A 13,799-nucleotide genomic window follows, 5' to 3' on the forward strand; every position below is an offset into this window, starting at 1 on the left:
AGTTGTGGTGCATGGGCTTAGTTGCTCCGCGGCATGTGGGATCTTCCTGGACCAGGGATGGAACCCATGTCCCCTGCATTAGCAGGCAGATTCTTAACTGCTATGCCACCAGGGAAGTCCCTAAACTGTTTCTTAAAATAGGTGTGTTTTTTTTTTTTTTCCTTTGAGCTATCAGGGTATTTAGAAAACATTTCACCTAATCCTTCTCCAGGTAAGGAGAAATGTCTTATCCAAACTAATAATACCATCTTTTTAAATGAATGGAATATTTAGTGTATACTAGGAACTATGTTATTCTCTACTTTTAACCAATTTTTATTGTGAAATTTAGTATCCTTAAGGATGAGTCTATAATAAAAGATATGTAGGTCACTGATTTATCAAAAAAAAAAAGAAAAAAGAAAAAAGAAAAAAGACACGTATGTAATGCCACTCAGGTCAAGAAATGGATAATTGCTTGCTTCCCAGATTTGTTGAGCAGCCCAGCCTACTTCTGACTCCATTCCTTCCCCCCTCCCTACTGCCCTTCTTCTGAGGGTCATGATTATAATTTAGCTTTTCTTTATAGTTTTACACATTCACATGCGTTCAAAAATGATGTTTTTTAGGGCTTCCCTGGTGGCGCAGTGGTTGGGGGTCCGTCTGCTGATGCGGGGGGCGCAGGTTCGTGCCCCGGTCCGGCGGGATCCCGCGTGCCGCAGAGCGGCTGGGCCCGTGAGCCACGGCCGCCGAGCCTGCGCGTCCAGAGCCTGTGCTCCGTGGCGGGAGAGGCCGCGGCGGTGAGAGGCCCGCGTACCGCAAAAACAAACAAAAATGATGTTTTTAAATGTACTTTTAACTTCAGATAAACTGATTTGTAGTAGTGTATATGCCTTTATGTCTATCTTCTTTCACACAACTCAACATTTGTGATAGTAATTCATGTTCTTTTTTGTAGCATTACCTTGGTCATTTTCATTCTATTGTATGAATGTATCACAATTTATTCTACTGTAAGTATTCTAAAATTAATCCATTTTAGAATAAATGGCATTTGTTCGTCTGACTGATATGAATAGCATAACTCTAAATAGTCTTGTGCTTGTTTCTTGGAACACATATGCATATATTTCTATCTCCTAATTCTCAAAATTTGGTGTTATGCTATATCCCACACTCATGTTTCTGTAGAATTCAAAGATATATTCTTATGAAAGAAAGTTGGAAAGGAAGGACAGGCTGAGGTAACATAACAGAACCAGATGTACTGAATTGGTTGCCTGATTGCAGTCTCACAGATTTTTGGTTCAGTATCTGATGGGTTAAGCTGAGTTCCTTCACGTGTCACTGAAACAAATGAATAGAAGAAGTAAATGATCAGTGTCATCTTTATCGTTACTAATTCTTTGTTTAACCTTTGGTAATATGGGTGAGATGCAATGCCTTCCTGCTCTTATGCTTGGTTCAACCATTTTTATTGCATTATTTCTGTTCTTTTGTCTGGCTAAGTTTTTCCCATCACAGAGTATGCTGTTCCCTTTGCCCGAAATATGTTCTTATTGTAAAACATTGGTCGCATGACTAACTCCTTTTGTTATTGAGGTAAAGCTGACGTACAGTGTTAGTTGCAAGTGTATGACCTAATAGTTCAGTATTTGTATACACCGCTAAGTGATCACTATAATAAGTCTAGTTACCCTCTGTCACCTTACACAGTTACAAACAATTTTTTTTTCTTGTGATAAGAACTTCTAAGATTTACTATCTTAGATTCTTTCAAATATGGAACTCCTCCCTTCCTTCTCAGGATCATTTCATCTGAACTCGGAAATCTTCTTTGATAGTCCTACCGCCCCCAGTCACTCTCTATTACATTTACCCCTTATAATTGCTGTTAGTTAATTCATCTCTTCAATGGTTATCTTGTTTATAGTTTATTCTTTTTTCTGGTCCCTCCTTTCCCTGCCTTCCAGAAATATAAGCACCAGGAATCTCATTTCTTTTGTAGAACAAGTTAGCTACAGTATGTGGAACAATACCAGTTCATAATAGGTGCTCAATAAATGTCTAATGAATAAATGGAAGAAAGGAAGGTAGAGGTTTGGAAGGAGGCCAAGCAGTAAAGAGACTATTTGCATGTTTCAAAAATGCTGTAATTCTTCATGACAGGTGTAAAAGAGGAGATTTGTGGATTCAGATCTTATAAGGAGACTAAGCAATCAAAGATACCAAACCATTGAAGGTTAGAAAGAAGCAGGGAGCTCAGTGTTTCCACACAGTGAGGCAGACTGAAAGCAATAAGGGAAACCAAAAGCCCAGGACGGTGTGTGACTGTCATTCCAATGTTCTATATACCTCTTTGCCAAGCTATACATACATGAATTCCTAACAGTCTGACTAATGTTCATCTCAAAGAAAGAATCTGAGTCAAAGTGACCTCAGGGTTACTAGCCATGGAAACAGAGGAGGGAGAGTGTGGTCATTAGACGCTGTTGTCAAAGAACAAAGGAGGGACAAAAAATAGAAGTTTGGTGCTCTCCCACATTGATTTGGAGGAAATTGGCCAACATCCAATGTGAGCAAGGCAGTTGGGTAACCCTGGGAGAATGAGTCGTCTTGGCAGGCTCGCAGAAGTGCCTGCTTGTGTGGATCATCACTGTAATGACAGATACCAAGGGTCAATATTTACAAGGGTCCACTAGGATGAGTAGTAAGATGAGTCTAGGAGTGGTCCCCAGGAAATCACAGAGCAGTGAGGCTCATAGAAGAGATATAAATTCCAGGAGTTGACCAAACTGTTAGCTATAAAGGAAATGTATATTTAACACATGAAGAAAAGAGAGCCAAGTACTACTGTAGGCAGATCCAATAGGAATGTAATATAATACTTGTGGTTACAGACGGGGAAAATGTTTAAATATCTGTAGTGTCAAACTGCCATATATTAACCCTTTAGTCAAACACGGTTTCTACCCATTTAGGCTATTTTCCTTCCCTGCCAAAGATGGCAACTTTCATTTTACCATGTTAGTGAGTAAGGGAAATGACTCATTTTACAGACAACTTGGCAAGACTATAAGTAAGAAAAGGAGGGCATGAACTGTGTCCTGTAGGTAACAAAATGCTTTTCTAAAGTCATTGCTGGGGAAATAGTAAAACATTACAACCCAGGAAGTCCAGGTAAATTATATGAGAGAGTAGTCAGTAGATGTCACAGGGTCAAAATACAAGCATTTCTGAGAGGAAAAGTAAAAGGCTTTGATGTGATGTCTCTGACACCTAAGTGGAGCAGAGAATCTGAGGCAGAGATCCATGCCTCTCATTTGTGAGAGCTCAAATAGGGAGGGTTGTGCTGAGTAATTTTGCTTGGCAATGAACTTAATACCTCCCTCCTCTTCCCCTCCCCCCACAAAAAGCAAAATTAAACTAGGTAGCAGAGGTAGATCATCTCCCTCCTAAAGCCGACTCAGCATTCCACAGCATTTATACATCAAATTCCAAGAACTAGGCTATAAAATGTGGAGTTCATTTTGCCACCTTGCAAAAGGAGCTTCAGCTTCTCATTTCTCTTACCTTGTGATGAGGAGGCCTTGAATGGGTCGTTCCTGAGGACCAAAGAGACCCAAAGAGTGATAATGGCATCCCAACCTTGATCTCTGTCTCCCCTAAGAACTGCCAAGCCCTGTGGGCCTTGAGGAATTTTCTGTTTCTCCCCCAATCTCTAGGAACAAAGGTGTGACTGACTCTTTCAACTGAGTGACTCTCAAGGATCTGTAGAGAATGAACTCTTTCATTAAAGTAGCACAGGAAATCCCAATGCTAAGAGGAGAAGCCAGTCTCAGTACAACCCTATGAAACTAGAAACATCTTATTCTCTAGTCTAGGGGTAAGGCAATGAAAATTCTCAGTTCCTGCCTCACTTAGAGGTAGTACAGGTCAGGACTTCCCTGGTGGTGCAGTGGTTAAGAATCCGCCTACCCATGCAGGGGACATGGATTCGATCCCTGGTCCGGGAAGATCCCACGTGTCGCAGAGCAACTAAGCCCGTGCACCACAACTATGGAGCCTGTGCTCTAGAGCCCGTGAGCCACAACTACTGAGCCCACGTGCCACAACTGCTGAAGCCCACATACCTACAGCCCATGCTTCTCAACAAGAGAAGCCACTGCAATGAGGAGCCCATGCACTACAAGGCAGAGTAACTCCCACTCGCCCCAACTAGGGAAAGCCCGCCCGCAGCAACAAAGACCCAACACAGCCAAAAATAAATAAAATAAATTTCAAAAAATGTTAAGGGTGAAGGGTTTTTTTTTTTTTAAAAAAAAGGTAGTAGAGGTCAGAGAATAATTGAATTTCAGAGCTGAAACGGATATTTCTGACTACCTACTGTGATCACCTCACCTTCCTGTTAAGGATATTACCAGGAAGGAGAAGTGACTTATACAGTTCATCCCATCATGGGTTTATGTAATGTCTATTTACATAGCACCAAACATACTTTTACCAGGCACTTCATTATTGGTTATACAGATAAAATATGACTAAGACTTGATTCTTGCCCTCAGGAACTTGCTATCAATTGGGCAGTTAAGATGAGTAAACCGAGAAAGGCATTGCCGTAGTACAAAAGAGGACAGTGTACACAGTGGTTAAGAGTACAGGCTGTGGGTTGAAGCTATCTGAGTTCAAACACAACACCACTGCTCACACGTTGGGTGGCCTTGGGCAACTGAGTTCACTTTACTATGCTTCAATTTCCTTTTCCATGAAACGTTGATAACATTAGCATTTATCTTATAGGGTTACTTGATGATTAAGTGAGAAAATGTATACTCAATGCTTAGTAAAATATTTAGTAGTAGTAATCGATCAATAAATGTATTATTATCAGTAGTAGGTGCAATAGAGTAGGAACATCATCACTATCATTAGATTCCAGGTGTGGTAGTTTAAAAAGAAAGCTTCCCAGCAGTGGGATTAATAGTCCATGATTATATTAAGGTTTAGGAAGAGTGTTCTGGCAAAAGGGGTTAAATTATTTTCTGGTTTCCTGGACTTTGACTTTGTGGAGCCTTCTGAATGTCAAGGTTTTGGCTAGAGCTGTAACTGAATTGCAAACATAACTCTCATGCTCGTGATGATCCTGGATTTATATGCCATGTGTTCCAGAAAATGGCAGTGAAGTTTATGAGGAAGAAACAGCTCTTTCTTTCATACAAAGGTGAAGTTTCAGTTGGAAGTGTGGCTTCCTAGGGTGTTTGTTCTTACCCCACTGACCCAAACAGAGTGAACTATATGACAACAGGGTGTATATCACAGTATGTCATAGAGATGTAAGTTGGTAACATTTTGTATCTTCCACTGTAGGCTGTAAGTATTCTGAGGTCTGGGATGTAGCAGTTATCTATTGCTGAGTAACAAACCACTCCAAAACTTAGTGACTGTTTTTAGTGACTGAAACAACAGTAGTTATGGAATTTGCATTTCGGGCAGGGCTCTGTGGGGATGACTTGTTCTGCTCCATGCTTGACTTGAGGCTGAGATCCACTTTCTGGATAGCTCACTCATGTGGCTGGCAAGGTGGTGATGGCTTTTGGTAGTGAACTCAATCAAAACTGGAGTACTCATTTCTTGCTGGCTGCTTATTTGGGTTTCCTTACAGCATGGCTACCACCTCAGAGCAGTCAGACTACTTACATAGTAACTTATTGCCACTCGTGAGTGTCACAGAAGTACCAGGCAGAGACTGTGTGGCTTTGTAAATCTAGCTTCAGGAGTCAAATAACGTTACTTCTGCCATAGTTGCAAGTGCATCCACATTCAGGGGGAAAGAACATAGGCCCTCATCCCTCTATGGTGGAAATGTCAAAGTTACATGATGAGAGGGACATGTGGGTATGACTCTGTCGAGAAACACAATCTGCCAAAAATGCCACTTCGGTTTTGCCCACCAGAGTGTCCAGAACAGTGGTGACACAACACGGGTACTTAATAAATATAGCTCTGAATGAATTATAGCACTGAATACATTGAGTGAATGAAAATAAATGAATAGATTACTATTGCTACCCCAGTTCCTGACCCTTTCTGAATGACACGGATATTAGTATCAAACTTGGCTCCTGGCTTGAAATTTTGCTCTTTAATCTGGGCACTTACTTATGTATGTCTGTAGTTGATGTTGGAGTCTTAAACTCCTTTGGGGAATAAGGAAATGATTACAAAGACAGAGCGGTAGTGCCTTTGAAGAAAAGTAATTTGAATAAGTGAGGTAGAATTTGGTTGTAAAGATTTATCAAGTCGTCAAAGAGAGGAAAGTAGTTCTGAAGGAGGAAAATAATTGATGATGAACCAGCGTGGTTGCGATGAAGGAAACAGTATGATGACAAGAGATCGGGCAGCTTCTAGGGGAACAGCAGCCAAAAGAATCATCAGCAAAACTCTGTTTAATTAATGAACGGCAGCAGAAGAAGGTGCTCTAAAAAGATTAGAGATGGCACTTGAGGCTGTGCCTCCTGGGAAATATTGGATGACTGAAGTACTTCTGTGTGTGATGTGATTAAAATAATCAACTAGAATGTTGAACATTGAATCATGAATTTAAAAGATTTTGTCTGCCTGTGTAAAGCAAACATAAGACAGTCATTTTTGATTAATCTTGGCGAATAGGGAAGACCACCAATATAATGGTTGTTTCCAGAAGCCATAGTGGAAATGTCTTATTCTTTGCCCATAGCAACCTGATATATTATTGTCCATCAAGATTTTAACTCTGTGCCCTTATTATAAAATATATTTGGAGCTGACAGTTGCAACTTGAGCTGCGTAACTTAGGATAAAAGGTACAGATTGTAAATTTCTCCTCTGTATCATCCATGATTATTTTTATTTTTTTAATGAAAACGAAAGAGTGTGTAATCTTGTTAGTAAGTGCAACTCCTCAAACTTCAGAACAGAAAAAAAAGTAGAATTTTGTTGATTATGTCACTCTTGATCATTTTGCCATTGTCAAGTGTTTCTTGGATTCTTCCAGAATGTTGACATTTACCCAACTTTGATTGAAGTTAAGGGAAAACTGTATTCCCTTTTTATTTGCTTTTTATCATCCTTTTCTAAAATTTTGTTATAGGAAAAGAGGCACACAGGGATTTAGCTATAAGGCTTCTGAGTGTTATGAATTAACAAGAGAGCAGTATTATTCCCATATCTCTGATTCCTACTGTCGTGGTGGGAATGACCAATAATTACGTTTTTTTTCTTATTTCACTGTACTACAATAAATGCATGTTGCAGCTGAACGGGTTTGACAGAAAACATACTTCAACTATGTGACTACATTTACAGTTATTTACATATTAATGCTATAGGATTTGGACATCATAATGTCATCACTGGCTTTCAAAAACACTTAGAATATTCTTTTAATTAAGTTTAGATTTGCTATGAGAGTTTGAAAATATAATTTGTGCCGAATTCTAAAGCTGAGTAGTCAAGGACATTATTTAAAAGTTCTCATAAACTTTAAATTATGCTTCAGTTGATGTTTCTTGCTAAGCAGAACATTAATTTGGTTTTGCTGTATATAAATATATCAAAATTAAGAAGTAAATATTTTCATCGGCTCTTTAGACACTCGGATTAAGGTATCTGAAGCAGGCTGGTCAGGAACCTTTGACCTAGTAGTGGAGTTTACAGATATGGCAAACCCCTACGGCAGATTAAAACATTGCATACAAAGACACCAGCTATGTCTTCAAAACACACCAAACGTCACTGCATAGTTTGTTAAGGTGATCATATAAGAGGGCGAAAAAATTCAGGTGGGGCTTTGGCTACAGAGTGAGACACTGCCGCCCCAAGCTACAGTACTTCCACTTCTTTGTTCTCACTAGCTCCTCACTTCCCACCAGCACCTTTCAGTAGAGTCCTAATCGCCACCTATAATTAGATTTTTATTTGTGCCTTAACATGCTTAACGTCCGCCTCCCTCAGACAGGGGATACCCTTGATGGAAAGACTATGGGTAATTTGTGTTTCCCTCTGAATTCCTGATACTTAGTATAGGACATCACATATAGTAGGCACTTCAGTTAATTTTTATTAAATGTTAAAAGATGCCATTTTGGGAAAGAGATTTCTCATTTAACCTTAATCAGAGCAGCACCAGGATTGGTCCCAGGCATAGACTTTAGAGCCTCAGTTTACATTCATATATATGTGAAATCATCAGCACTGCCTTCTCTCAGGCAACAGAGTCACATGCGTTTAATTCAGGATCTGTTTTCTTTTTTTTTTTTTTTTAACATCTTTATTGGAGCATAATTGCTTTACAATGGTGTGTTAGTTTCCGCTTTACAACAAAATGAATCAGTTATATATATACATATGTTCCCATATCTCTTCCCTCTTGCGTCTCCCTCCCTCCCACCCTCCCTGTCCCACCACTCCAGGCGGTCACAAAGCACCGAGCTGATCTCCCTGTGCTATGCGGCTGCTTCCCACTAGCTATCTACCTTACGTTTGGTAGTGTATATATGTCCATGCCCCTCTCTCAGTTTGTCACAGCTTACCCTTCCCCCTCCCCATATCCTCAAGTCCATTCTCTAGTAGGTCTGTGTCTTTATTCCTGTCTTACCCCTAGGTTCTTCATGACATTTTTTTTTTCTTAAATTCCATATATATGTGTTAGCATACAGTATATGTCTCTCTCTTTCTGACTGACTTCACTCTGTATGACAGACTCTAGGTCTATCCACCTCATCACAAATAGCTCAATTTTGTTTCTTTTTATGGCTGAGTAATATTCCATTGTATATATGTGCCACATCTTCTTTATCCATTCATCCGATGATGGACACTTAGGTTGTTTCCATCTCCGGGCTATTGTAAATAGAGCTGCAATGAACATTTTGGTATGTGACTCTTTTTGAATTATGGTTTTCTCAGGGTATATGCCCAGTAGTGGGATTGCTGGGTCATATGGTAGTTCTATTTGTAGTTTTTTAAGGAACCTCCATACTGTTCTCCACAGTGGCTGTATCAATTTACATTCCCACTAACAGTGCAAGAGGGTTCCCTTTTCTCCACACCCTCTCCAGCATTTATTGTTTCTAGATTTTTTGATGATGGCCATTCTGACCGGTGTGAGATGATATCTCATTGTAGTTTTGATTTGCATTTCTCTAATGATTAGTGATGTTGAGCATTCTTTCATGTGTTTGTTGGCAGTCTGTATATCTTCTTTGGAGAAATGTCTATTTAGGTCTTCTGCCCATTTTTGGATTGGGTTGTTTGTTTTTTTGTTATTGAGCTGCATGAGCTGCTTATAAATTTTGGAGATGAATTCTTTGTCAGTTGCTTCATTTGCAAATGTTTTCTCCCATTCTGAGGGTTGTCTTTTGGTCTTGTTTATGGTTTCCTTTGCTGTGCAAAAGCTTTTAAGTTTCATTAGGTCCCATTTGGTTGTTTTTATTTCCATTTCTCTAGGAGGTGGGTCAAAAAGGATCTTGCTGTGATTTATGTCATGGAGTGTTCTGTCTATATTTTCCTCTAAGAGTTTTATAGTGTCTGGTCTTACATTTAGGTCTTTAATCCATTTTGAGTTTATTTTTGTGTATGGTGTTAAGGAGTGCTCTAATTTCATTCTTTTACGTGTAGCTGTTCAGTTTTCCCAGCAGCACTTATTGAAGAGGCTGTCTTTTCTCCATTGTATATTCTCACCTCCTTTATCAAAGATAAGGTGACCATATGTGGGTGGGTTTATCTCTGGGCTTTCTGTCCTGTTCCATTGATCTATATTCCTGTTTTTGTGCCAGTACCATACTGTCTTGATTACTGTAGCTTTGTAGTATAGTCTGAAGGAAAAGATTTTTGTTGTTTTTCTCTTAGTGATTATGAGCCCTCTTAACTCAAATACACTTGAATTTATACTTTTTGATCGAAATTATCATTACTTTTGGATCACCCCAGGTAGAAGTTCCAATGATATTGTCCAAGTTAATTTATCTTATAGAAAATTTAGGATGGCTGCCCATTTCTGGTGTAGTGAATTTTCCAGTTCCTAACAGAATATCACCCACAGAGACTTGGCTGCTCCTTTCAACAAATGAAAGGGAACACACTAATTTCTTAGCTCATCCCAGGATACAAGACAGCACCATGAATCAAAGATCAGAGTTTTGCTTGATTCAGCCACCAAATGCCACTTTCTTCTCAGTGTCATCTAGCGATGACACTTGGATCTCTGCTCATCCTGACTCTAGCCAAGAGATAATTGCTTGGACTGAAGCCTAGGCATGCAGTACACATTGGCCTCCTGTTGGGAACCACACTCAGAGAGAGAGAGTGTGTGTCAACCTTCGGTTCTTACGTAGCTTTTTCAAAGAATTCTTGACATCGATGATTCCTCCTTGCAATTTTTGGAATACTAAGACTATATAACAATTTATTAGGAGCCTCTTTAGCGACACCTAAAGACTGTGGGAAAGATGAAAAGAATGCACACAAAGGACAGGTGGACTTGCTGGGGCTCAGCGTGCTGTTTGCTCTGTTTGTATGTCATTTACTGCTGCTGGCAATTTTAAGAATATATTCTTCATTGGATATCTGAAATGAAATACGTTTGTCTCAACTTACCCTAATTCAGCCTTTGAAAAAGTTTATCTTACTTTGGAAAAATAGTTTAAGCAAAGCACTTGAGGGAAAACGGGTTAGAGAAAATGTCTCCAAAAACTCAATGTCTTCATTAGTAGAAGTTACAGCTACCCCACTCATCTTTTAGATACTGAAATCTGACCTAACAAAATGAAAAATAAATAATCTAATTAAATATCAGGGAACTCCAGTGGTTATTAAGTATAAATACAATTAATGAATACAAAAGGACTTTCATAGTACATTATATTTTACAATTATTTATAATAGAAATAAAATAAAGATAATAAAAACCTTGGAAACTTTATTAATTGTAAGAGTTTATCGTGCTTGCAGTTACTGTGTTTTGTTTTGTTTTATTTTCCTCAGAAAACAGGTTGAAACCTCTAATTTATTTTATGAACTGCCAAATTTTGCAAAAGAGTCTAGGAACTCGTCATGATTTGCCCCCTTCCAGAAATTCGTGTATTCCTCAGAAATCAATTCTACTTAAAACTTTCTGATTAATTCAATCATTTCTGAGTGTTCTGGGAAATAATTTATTTAATAATCTCTGCTTTGGAAAAGATATTTGGAAAAATGAAAAAAGAAAGAATCATTAATAGAGTATGAAATAGGTTTGTTAGTTGACTCCAAGGAGGGTGGGGATTAGACTGTGGACGCAGAGTTTATAAGAGAAGAGGAAGAAATATGGAAGCAGTCATTATAAATACAGGAGGAAATCACATCTGTTAGAACTCATGGCCTGTGGCTATTCTGGACCACAGTTAGGAAAATGGTAAAGTAGATCTAGGTGGTAGACCAGGCGTATGACCCAAAGTAAATCCGTTGAACTGTGTGTGCCTAGACTCTTGAGCCTCAAAACATTCTCGTTCCTATTGGAAAAAAAAAAACACTATTATTTTCTGAAACCACACACACACACACACACACTCTACAGTGCTCGTACACTGGGCATCTTTGCATTATTAGGAATTGATGGTAGGAAGAGCATCATAGCTCGACAGAGTGGAGAAGTGTTTGTGAGAAGTGTTTGTGATAGAAAGGATTTTCGTACTTTAGAAGGCAAGTGTGATCACAGAATTCTTAAATCATGGCAAAGAACTCATTTCTTTTTGCCCTGTCAGACATTTGGTATTTCAAAAATGAACAGCTCTTACATTTTTGCAGTTACAGCAAGGCCTTCTCATGACTGCCATGTCCTGGCTGCTGACCTTTGCTCCAGTGTCATCTGGTGTCACTTTCCACCTTGCTCGTCTCACTGCAGCTACTCTGTTCTTATTTTAGTTCTGTGCTCCGATCTCTTTTCCAACACCTAGCCTCACACTTTCCCCCAGAGGAAGAATCTTTCTCTTTCTTTCTTTCCCTTTCTTTCCTTCCTTTCCTTTCTTTAACCTGAATGCCTTCCTATCAGCCTTTCTGTCTTCCTTTCTCTTTTCTTTTTCTTTATTCTATCTCTCAGCTCCTTTTGTAATTAGTCCCTTCTCATGTTTCTGTCCTGCCTGACATGTTTCTTACTTGGAGATACTTTTCCTGTGCACCTCATCTAAGATGGGTTCCCCCGTCTTACCCTCAGCTGTTAACTGCCTCAATATCCCATTTTCACTTAAGAAGTAAGAATTTTTTATTCTGCACTTCTTTGATATTGATATTTACATCTATCAGAATAATTTAACTCTGGGACATGAATTCTTATGACTGTCTGAAAACATTCTGAGGGTGTATACCAAAGAGTTTCTGTTTTTCAAAACTGTTCATAAATCATTTTAATAAGTAAAACGAAGACTCTTAGAGCTACACATTTTCATTCATTCCAATTTCCATAGAATCAATCGAACAAATATTTTTTTCTCTGCAGAGAGATCAAGATGGTTTTCCTCCCAGATACTTTAGTTTTCTATTCTTAGATTTGTATGTATATATCTTTGAGTGTGTATGTGTGTGTGTATATATATATACATATATATATATGTAAAAACTGTATTTGCTCCCACTCAAATGTGGAAAGAATAAAATATGATGCTTTATTCCTCCATAAGTGTACTTCAGAAAAACTTAAACTTCCTAAGGGAATGTAATTCATTATGAGGTGAATACTCAGTGAAGTCATAGTTCACACTTACTATCAAGGTTATTCATCCCATCTCAAAGGGTGTTCCATCGTTTCCTTCCCAATGCAGGCCCGCTCTAGGTGCACGGGGATACCTACCTGTGCCCAGAGATTTGACAAAGGGACCTATGGTCTGCATGTTCTTCTCTTCCTGACTTATAATAAATTCTAGATTACCATAAGTGATCTTAACTAGACTCTGAGTCATGGTTTCACATCTTGCTCTACCTGCTGCTGAAGTAGCTTAAAGCTGGTATAACTCATGGTCTTTTCAGAGTACAGTGGTTCCCTTTCTGCAGTAACTTGGCTCCATCTTGATTTTCTTTGCTTCAGATGCTCTGAGAGCATCTGAAATGCCTGCTTTCCAGGTCCTGGCATAGACTCTTCATGTCAAGGCATCCATCCCATGGCTACCTATTCCCTTACCATGGTGGTCTCAGCCTCCCCAGGAAGTTTAGCTCTCAATCCTCAGCAATTCCACTGGGGGTGTACCAGGCCTTCTAGATCCCTCTCCAATCCTGTGCAGACCTGACAGTATCTCATGTCTACTCTCTTCTTAAACATATCAAGCCACTCTCTTTCCTTAGCTATAAACAACAGCTAGCAAATCCTTTTCAGAGGGAAGAACTTTCAGGGTACTTAGCAAGTGAAGAGGCATCACCATGCAATTTAAAAAGCAGACCTTCAAAGCAAAATAATTTTCTAGGTACCTCTCTTGCAAGAAGAGGTTTTTTTAAAAGTTATATATAAATGACTGTGAGACCACTAACTAAAATACACATCTAATTAATATATATTTTTTAATCCAACACTGCCTTCTACCTTGTTAGCTACAAGATCCCTTGGAATTTTGAGATTCTGATATTGTTGTTGACATAGGGTATTAGATAAGTTTTTTCTAATAGGAAAAAAAATAAGTCAGCATTGAGACTTGAAGCTGAATCGTGACTGTGTTATTCTGTGCTGAACTTGCTCTATTTTTACCTGAGGTAACAAACTTCATGGCCAAGCCTTCATGGTAGAATGGGCACAAAGAAAGAAATTGGCTTACCAGTAA

At 38.9% G+C, this 13,799-nt stretch overlaps 1 long non-coding RNA gene across 3 annotated transcripts in view; it reads left to right on the forward strand.

Annotated features, from left to right (window-relative positions):
- The window catches only part of LOC149749838 (uncharacterized), a 71,817-nt gene that overhangs the window by 46,154 nt on the left and 11,864 nt on the right, over positions 1-13,799 (forward strand). The window lies entirely within an intron of this gene.

The sequence above is a fragment of the Delphinapterus leucas genome, chromosome 3, assembly GCF_059928025.1.
Source record: "Delphinapterus leucas isolate spDelLeu-1000000601 "Yukka" chromosome 3, BTC_Dleu_Yukka2, whole genome shotgun sequence".
NCBI classification, from domain to species: Eukaryota; Metazoa; Chordata; class Mammalia; order Artiodactyla; family Monodontidae; genus Delphinapterus; species Delphinapterus leucas.